Source organism: Salmo trutta, chromosome 30 (genome assembly GCF_901001165.1).
Source record: "Salmo trutta chromosome 30, fSalTru1.1, whole genome shotgun sequence".
Taxonomy (NCBI): Eukaryota; Metazoa; Chordata; class Actinopteri; order Salmoniformes; family Salmonidae; genus Salmo; species Salmo trutta.
In genome coordinates this window covers 5,633,211-5,640,867 of record NC_042986.1, presented here as the reverse complement: position 1 = coordinate 5,640,867, position 7,657 = coordinate 5,633,211, and the positions used below count along the sequence as shown (strand labels likewise).

The window sequence follows — 7,657 nt, the reverse complement described above, 5'->3', positions numbered from 1 at the left end:
GCATCTAAATCTTTTAAAGGGGGAGGGGGTTAGAAGGATTACTTTATCCTATCCCAGGTATTCCTTAAAGAGGTGGGGTTTCAGGTGTCTCCGGAAGGTGGTGATTGACTCCGCTGTCCTGGCGTTGTGAGGGAGCTTGTTCCACCATTGGGGTGCCAGAGCAGCGAACAGTTTTGACTGGGCTGAGCGGGAACTGTGCTTCCTCAGAGGTAGGGAGGCGAGCAGGCCAGAGATGGATGAACGCAGTGCCCTTGTTTGGGTGTAGGGCCTGATCAGAGCCTGAAGGTACGGAGGTGCCGTTCCCCTCACAGCTCCGTAGGCAAGCACCATGGTCTTGTAGCGGATGCGAGCTTCAACTGGAAGCCAGTGGAGAGAGCGGAGGAGCGGGGTGACGTGAGAGAACTTGGGAAGGTTGAACACCAGACGGGCTGCGGCGTTCTGGATGAGTTGTAGGGGTTTAATGGCACAGGCAGGGAGCCCAGCCAACAGCGAGTTGCAGTAATCCAGACGGGAGATGACAAGTGGCTGGATTAGGACCTGCGCCGCTTCCTGTGTGAGGCAGGGTCGTTCTCTGCGAATGTTGTAGAGCATGAACCTACAGGATCGGGTCACCGCCTTGATGTTAGTGGAGAACGACAGGGTGTTGTCCAGGATCACGCCGAGGTTCTTAGCACTCTGGGAGGAGGACACAAGGGAGTTGTCAACCGTGATGGCGAGATCATGGAACGGGCAGTCCTTCCCCGGGAGGAAGAGCAGCTCCGTCTTGCCGAGGTTCAGCTTGAGGTGGTGATCCGTCATCCACACTGATATGTCTGCCAGACATGCAGAGATGCGATTCGCCACCTGGTTATCAGAAGGGTTAAAGAAGAAGATTAATTGTGTGTCGTCTGCATAGCAATGATAGGAGAGACCATGTGAGGATATGACAGAGCCAAGTGACTTGGTGTATAGCGAGAATAGGAGAGGGCCTAGAACAGAGCCCTGGGGGACACCAGTGGTGAGAGCACATGGTGCGGAGACAGATTCTCGCCACGCCACCTGGTAGGAGCGACCTGTCAGGTAGGACGCAATCCAAGCGTGGGCAGCGCCGGAGATGCCCAACTCGGAGAGGGTGGAGAGGAGGATCTGATGGTTCACAGTATCAAAGGCAGCAGATAGGTCTAGAAGGATGAGAGCAGAGGAGAGAGAGTTAGCTTTAGCAGTGCGGAGAGCCTCCGTGACACAGAGAAGAGCAGTCTCAGTTGAATGCCCAGTCTTGAAACCTGACTGATTAGGATCAAGAAGGTCATTCTGAGAGAGATAGCAGGAGAGCTGGCCAAGGACGGCACGTTCAAGAGTTTTGGAGAGAAAAGAAAGAAGGGATACTGGTCTGTAGTTGTTGACATCGGAGGGATCGAGTGTAGGTTTTTTCAGAAGGGGTGCAACTCTCGCTCTCTTGAAGACGGAAGGGACGTAGCCAGCGGTCAAGGATGAGTTGATGAGCGAGGTGAGGTAGGGGAGAAGGTCTCCGGAAATGGTCTGGAGAAGAGAGGAGGGGATAGGGTCAAGTGGGCAGGTTGTTGGGCAGCCGGCCGTCACAAGACGCGAGATTTCATCAGGAGAGAGAGGGGAGAAAGAGGTCAAAGCACAGGGTAAGGCAGTGTGAGCAGGACCAGCGGTGTCGTTTGACTTAGCAAACGAGGATCGGATATCGTCAACCTTCTTTTCAAAATGGTTGACGAAGTCATCCGCAGAGAGGGAGGAGGGGGGAGAGGGGGAGGAGGATTCAGGAGGGAGGAGAAGGTAGCAAAGAGCTTCCTAGGGTTAGAGGCAGATGCTTGGAATTTAGAGTGGTAGAAAGTGGCTTTAGCAGCAGAGAAGAAGAGGAGAATGTAGAGAGGAGGGAGTGAAAGGATGCCAGGTCCGCAGGGAGGCGAGTTTTCCTCCATTTCCGCTCGGCTGCCCGGAGCCCTGTTCTGTGAGCTCGCAGTGAGTCGTCGAGCCACGGAGCAGGAGGGGAGGACCGAGCCGGCCTGGAGGATAGGGGACAGAGAAAATCAAAGGATGCAGAAAGGGAGGAGAGGAGGGTTGAGGAGGCAGAATCAGGAGATAGGTTGGAGAAGGTTTGAGCAGAGGGAAGAGATGATAGGATGTAAGAGGAGAGAGTAGCGGGAGAGAGAGAGCGAAGGTTGGGACGGCGCAATACCATCCGAGTAGGGGCAGAGTGAGAAGTGTTGGATGAGAGCGAGAGGGAAAAGGATACAAGGTAGTGGTCGGAGACTTGGAGGGGAGTTGCAATGAGATTAGTGGAAGAACAGCATCTAGTAAAGATGAGGTCAAGCGTATTGCCTGCCTTGTGAGTAGGGGGGGAAGGTGAGAGGGTGAGGTCAAAAGAGGAGAGGAGTGGAAAGAAGGAGGCAGAGAGGAATGAGTCAAAGGTAGACGTGGGGAGGTTAAAGTCACCCAGAACTGTGAGAGGTGAGCCATCCTCAGGAAAGGAACTTATCAAGGCGTCAAGCTCATTGATGAACTCTCCAAGGGAACCTGGAGGGCGATAAATGATAAGGATGTTAAGCTTGAAAGGGCTGGTAACTGTGACAGCATGGAATTCAAATGAGGAGATAGACAGATTGGTCAGGGGAGAAAGAGAGAATGTCCACTTGGGAGAGATGAGGATTCCAGTGCCACCACCCCGCTGGCTCGATGCTCTAGGGGTATGCGAGAACACGTGGGCAGACGAGGAGAGAGCAGTAGGAGTAGCAGTGTTATCTGTGGTAATCCATGTTTCCGTCAGCGCCAGGAAGTCTAGGGACTGGAGGGTAGCATAGCTTGAGATGAACTCAGGCTTGTTGGCCGCAGACCGGCAGTTCCAGAGGCTGCCGGAGACCTGGAACTCCACGTGGGTCGTGCGCGCTGGGACCACCAGGTTAGAGTGGCAGCGGCCACGCGGTGTGAAGCGTTTGTATGGCCTGTGGAGCGAAGCGAAGTGCGACTGCTTGCTCCAAACCAATGTGTCCCTCAGAACAAGATGCATGACGAAAAACGCTAACCTGCGTTTCACAATTCTAGACTTGGTAACAAATTCACTTCGGAGCGCAAGAAGGTACTCAAAGTGCGCTAATTCAGTGCGTTTCACCCTCGGAGCATTCAGAGCAGTGATGCCAATTTAGCAATTTTGTTGCTAGATTTAGCAACTGTTCAGACTTTTGACCATTGCACAACTTGCAACAAGACACTGAAAGAGCATGTTATTCCAAGTGTGTTTGTGTTTGAATAAAGACCCGAAGAATGAAATCAATGTGTGGATGTTGATTGGACAATGTATATGTGCTTTGCAGAAGCCATTTTTTTTTTGCATTCCCTGTAGTGTGTATTTTACTTTATTTAACAGAATGAGGATTTGGTCTGAGAAACTATGCTGATTATAGCATGATAGCAATTTTTTTTTTAAATAAGGTAATGTTTCTATGACCCCCTTTCAAAGAGTCGCTCATTTATCACTTTCTTGCAGATATACAGTGCCTTCAGAAAGTGTTCATACCCCTTAATTTATTCCTCATTTCGTTTTCTTACAGCCTGAATTCCAAATGGATTAAATTATAGTTTTTTGTATCATCTCACCCAGCTACAGACAGTACCCCATAATGACAAGGTGAAAACATATTTTTTGAATTTCTTTCAAATCTATTGAAAATGAAATACATAAATATCTCATTTACATAAGTGTTCACAATACATGTTAGAATCACCTTTGGCAGTGATTAAAGCTCTGAATCTTTCTGGGTAAGTCTCCAAGAGCTTTGCACCCCTGGATTCATGGTGGCTCTGAATAAGTCTTGACGGAGACAGAGCTTGTTTTGCCAAGGAAAGTGAAAAGGACTGAGGGAAAGTAAAATGGAAAATACATGGAAAGGAACATGGAAGTACCTCAAAGAACATTGCATTTTCAAGATCATGTAACATCAAACATAACATTAAAATGCATCTTATATTCCTGTCCTTACAGAAAAACCACATGATTTCAACTTACATTTTATGTGAAATCATGTGAAAACATGTTTTGGAACACAACGTGATCACGTATTCACATGTGTAGTTTAATGTAGTTTAATGTAATCCCATGTGTAGTTTAATGTAATCACATGTTGCTTTACATGTTATCACATTATCTTCACATAAGATTATATGAAAACATGTTTTTGGATCACTTCCCGTGTTCACATGTGAAATGTATGTGTTTTTTGCGTATCTGACTGGATAGGATGGGTGATTCAGCAGAGGACAGAGCAAAGCTGACCAGCGTACAGGAACTGTGTGTCCCTGACAAGCAGGCCACCAAACGTCCATGCAGTTCCACACTCAAGGTTCTTAATTAATAATGCTTTAAAACGCACAGGTATGATTGTGCATGTGTAATGGGTTGAAAACAAAGTCACTAAAAACAGACACCCATTTATTATACCCCCCCCCTCCCCCGCCAAATTGTTTATGTATTTGTCTTAATTAATCTAAATTGCATTTTCTACATACTTTAGCGTTAGCAGGCCATCAGGCCAATAGATGGCGCTGTTGCACTGTTGTAGCTGGAGAAACAGCAAGTTCTGGCCAAGCGCTCACCATTCTGCAGAATAAGGATCAGAACTTTACTGAGGTAAACTGGGTCTGTTCTTTTTACTATTACAGGTATGTAATAGAACTTCCAAACGTTCAAATATATACACAATATGTAATAACATGCTATTTAACAACTTTGTCAAGTTATTATCACGTTAGGAAAGGTCTTGTTTTGGCTTTGTGTCGAACTGAGTGAGAGAAGAACGTGATTTACATTGAGTGAGAGTATATGTTAGCTTGATGCTAGCTGAGGTAAAAAACGATTTACAAGTCACAGAGACTATGTTTACTGAGTAGCTTACTTGTACTGGATTTTGTCTATGAGATTTTTATAAAGAATCCATTTGTTAGGGATTTCTGAGTTGTTATTGGTTTTTTGGTGTAAAATTGTGCTCACTAGCTGGTAAACTGGCCGAGCACGCTCAGTCTGGTGGTCTTTTAGTGCATACAGTGAGAGAGAGACAATTTTCTGGAGGTGCCACTATCTTAAAGCTGAATGTATTGTTGTCAGTTTTCTATAGAGGTAGTGGTATATAGAAAAACATTCAGTTATTTACGGTTTCATATATAGATGTTTCTATTGTATGAATGTGAAATACATTGTGGTTTTCATGTGAAACCATACACTAAGACAGGGTTATTTGTGGAACATTATTTAATTCTGCTTTAGGTAAAGTGCATTTATGTTGTGTAATTTAAAGTGTGCACTTGTTTGATGTGAATATTTTCAAACTACTAACAAGAAAATAGACAGTTGAACAAGAGAAAAAAAACATTCTTCAGAATAAAGAAAGCGGCAGAACTTTGCAGACATAAACTTGTGTCCGTTCTTTTTACTATTGCAGGCCACCTCAGCTACACATGCACTCTGTCTGCACACGCATCCACGCATGCACATACACACGGACAAACACACACTAATGTTCTCTCTCTTGTGTTTGTCAGCAGTTCATCGTGTCCCTGTCGTTTTTCGCCTACTTCACCAAAGCTCTGTCAGGGACCTACATGAAGAGTGCCATCACTCAGAGAGACACTTTGACCTGTCCAGCTCTCTCATCGGACTCATAGACGGCAGCTTTGAGATGGGTATCAACAATAACATTGAGTTGCTTGAGAATTCATGTAGTAAAAACCAGATACAGACTACAGTATGATCCATTTTTTTGTGGTTCAATCAGTCTGCTCTTAATATTGTCCAGTTTTATAGTTGTTCCTATTAATTGATTGACTGGCGTTTGTCCATGACTCTACTGTCAAACCCCTAACATTGTTTTTTGTGCTGCTATGTTGTTGCAGCCTAGTATCCAAACTGATATGCCATTTTTTGTTTAAAAATTTAAAAAAACTGCGCATGGATGCAGTTTCTTGTCCTCCTCGTTCCTCGTTCCGCTGTGAAAGGACCGCACCAGCTCCGGTGTCCGAGGCGTCCACCTCTACCACAAAGGGACGAGTAGGATCAGGATGAACGAGGAATGGGTTCGGAGGTGAAACGTCCCTTGAGCTCTATGAATGCCCTGTCAGCCTCGGGATTCCAGCAAAAACCGGCTTGAGTGAGGTGGAACAGGGCCTTATGTGTTCCGGAAGGGTTTTTGGAGAAGATCAGGATGTCGTCGAGGTAAACAAAGACGATCCGATTCAACATATCCATAAGAGTGTCATTGATCAATGCTTGAAAGACTGCCGGTGAGTTCGATATTCCGAAGGTCATGACTAAATACTCAGTGACCACTAGGGGTGTTAAAGGCAGTTTTCCACTCATCTCCCTCCCTGATTCTCACCAGATTTTAAGCGTTGCGGAGGTCCAGTTTGGTGAAGAATTGGGCTCCTAGGGCCAACTCCAAGGCGGCGGACATCGGGTAGGGGTAACGATTCTTGATCCTAATCCTTTTCAGCCCTCTGTAATCGATGCAAGGACTGAGGTTTGGGTCAGAGACAGAGAGACAAGGGATGCGTTTAGACAGGCAGCCCAATTCTGATATTTTCTCCACTAATTGGTCTTTTGATCAATCACATTAGATATTTTTGCATCAGCTCTTTTTCAGAGCATATCTGATTGGTCAAAAGACCAATTACTCAAAACAATTACTGAATTGGGCTGCCTGTCTCAACGAAGCCATAGAATCCTGGACATGCTCCAACTGAAATGTTCCCCCCTGTCAGTACTGATGTTGAATTGCATTTAATACACTTTTTTGTTCTCCCATCCCCTGTAGGTTTGTTGAACATGAGTGGAAATGAAACTCCAGCACACTGGTAGCACTAAAGACGTGTGAGTATAACTTTTCCAGGTGAGTTGAACCTGCCTGTGCGTGCGGTGGGGATATTCCTGGGAGGTCTACTGATGAAGAGGTATAAGCTTGGCGTTATGTCTGGAGCCCAGCTGTCTTTCGTCACCTCCTTCATGGCCTACCTCCTCCTCCCTCTGCAGTCTGGCACTAAGTGTGACAACGTTAAGGTGGCTGGTCTAACCGTGTCCCACAACGGGTAAATATGACATCTGATTGGTTGGTGGGTTGATAAAAACAAAAGTTTTGATCAGTGGAATATGAGGGAGAGTTAGACCAAAACACACATGGGCTTGTGCCGGGGCTTCCTCTTGTGGGAATATACAGTATGGTTGTTACTGAGCCAGGATTCCTGGCTGTTTTGTCACTGTGCCTATGCCAATGATTGTTCAGCAACAATTATTTAAACATCATTATTACCAGCCATTTTCTCTGTCCCCCAGGTCCCCTGGTGTACGATGGCAGCCTGTTGTCAGAGTGTAACAGAGACTGCTCCTGCTTGGCTGGGGAGTGGGACCCTGTGTGTTCAGACAACGGCATCACCTACACCTCCCCCTGCCTCGCAGGCTGCTCCAGCTTTACAGGTTACGGCAAGAACACGGTACCAATACTATTAATGTACTGAGTGTACAAAACATTCACAGGGATGCTGGGCCATGTTGATTCCAATGCTTCCCACAGTTGTTTCAAGTTGGCTGTATGTGTTTTGAGTGGTGGACCATTCTTGATACACACGGGAAACTGTTCAGCGTAAAAAACCCAGCAGCGTTGCAGTTCTT

At 46.3% G+C, this 7,657-nt stretch overlaps 1 long non-coding RNA gene across 1 annotated transcript; it reads left to right on the top strand.

Moving 5' to 3' along the window:
• The first annotated feature begins 6,241 nt into the window (after nt 1–6,241).
• On the top strand, nt 6,242–7,412 carry LOC115168987 (uncharacterized). Its single transcript, XR_003870793.1, has 3 exons — nt 6,242–6,449; nt 6,807–7,077; nt 7,322–7,412. It is a non-coding gene; the product is annotated as an uncharacterized LOC115168987 (long non-coding RNA).
• The last annotated feature ends 245 nt before the right edge of the window (nt 7,413–7,657 follow it).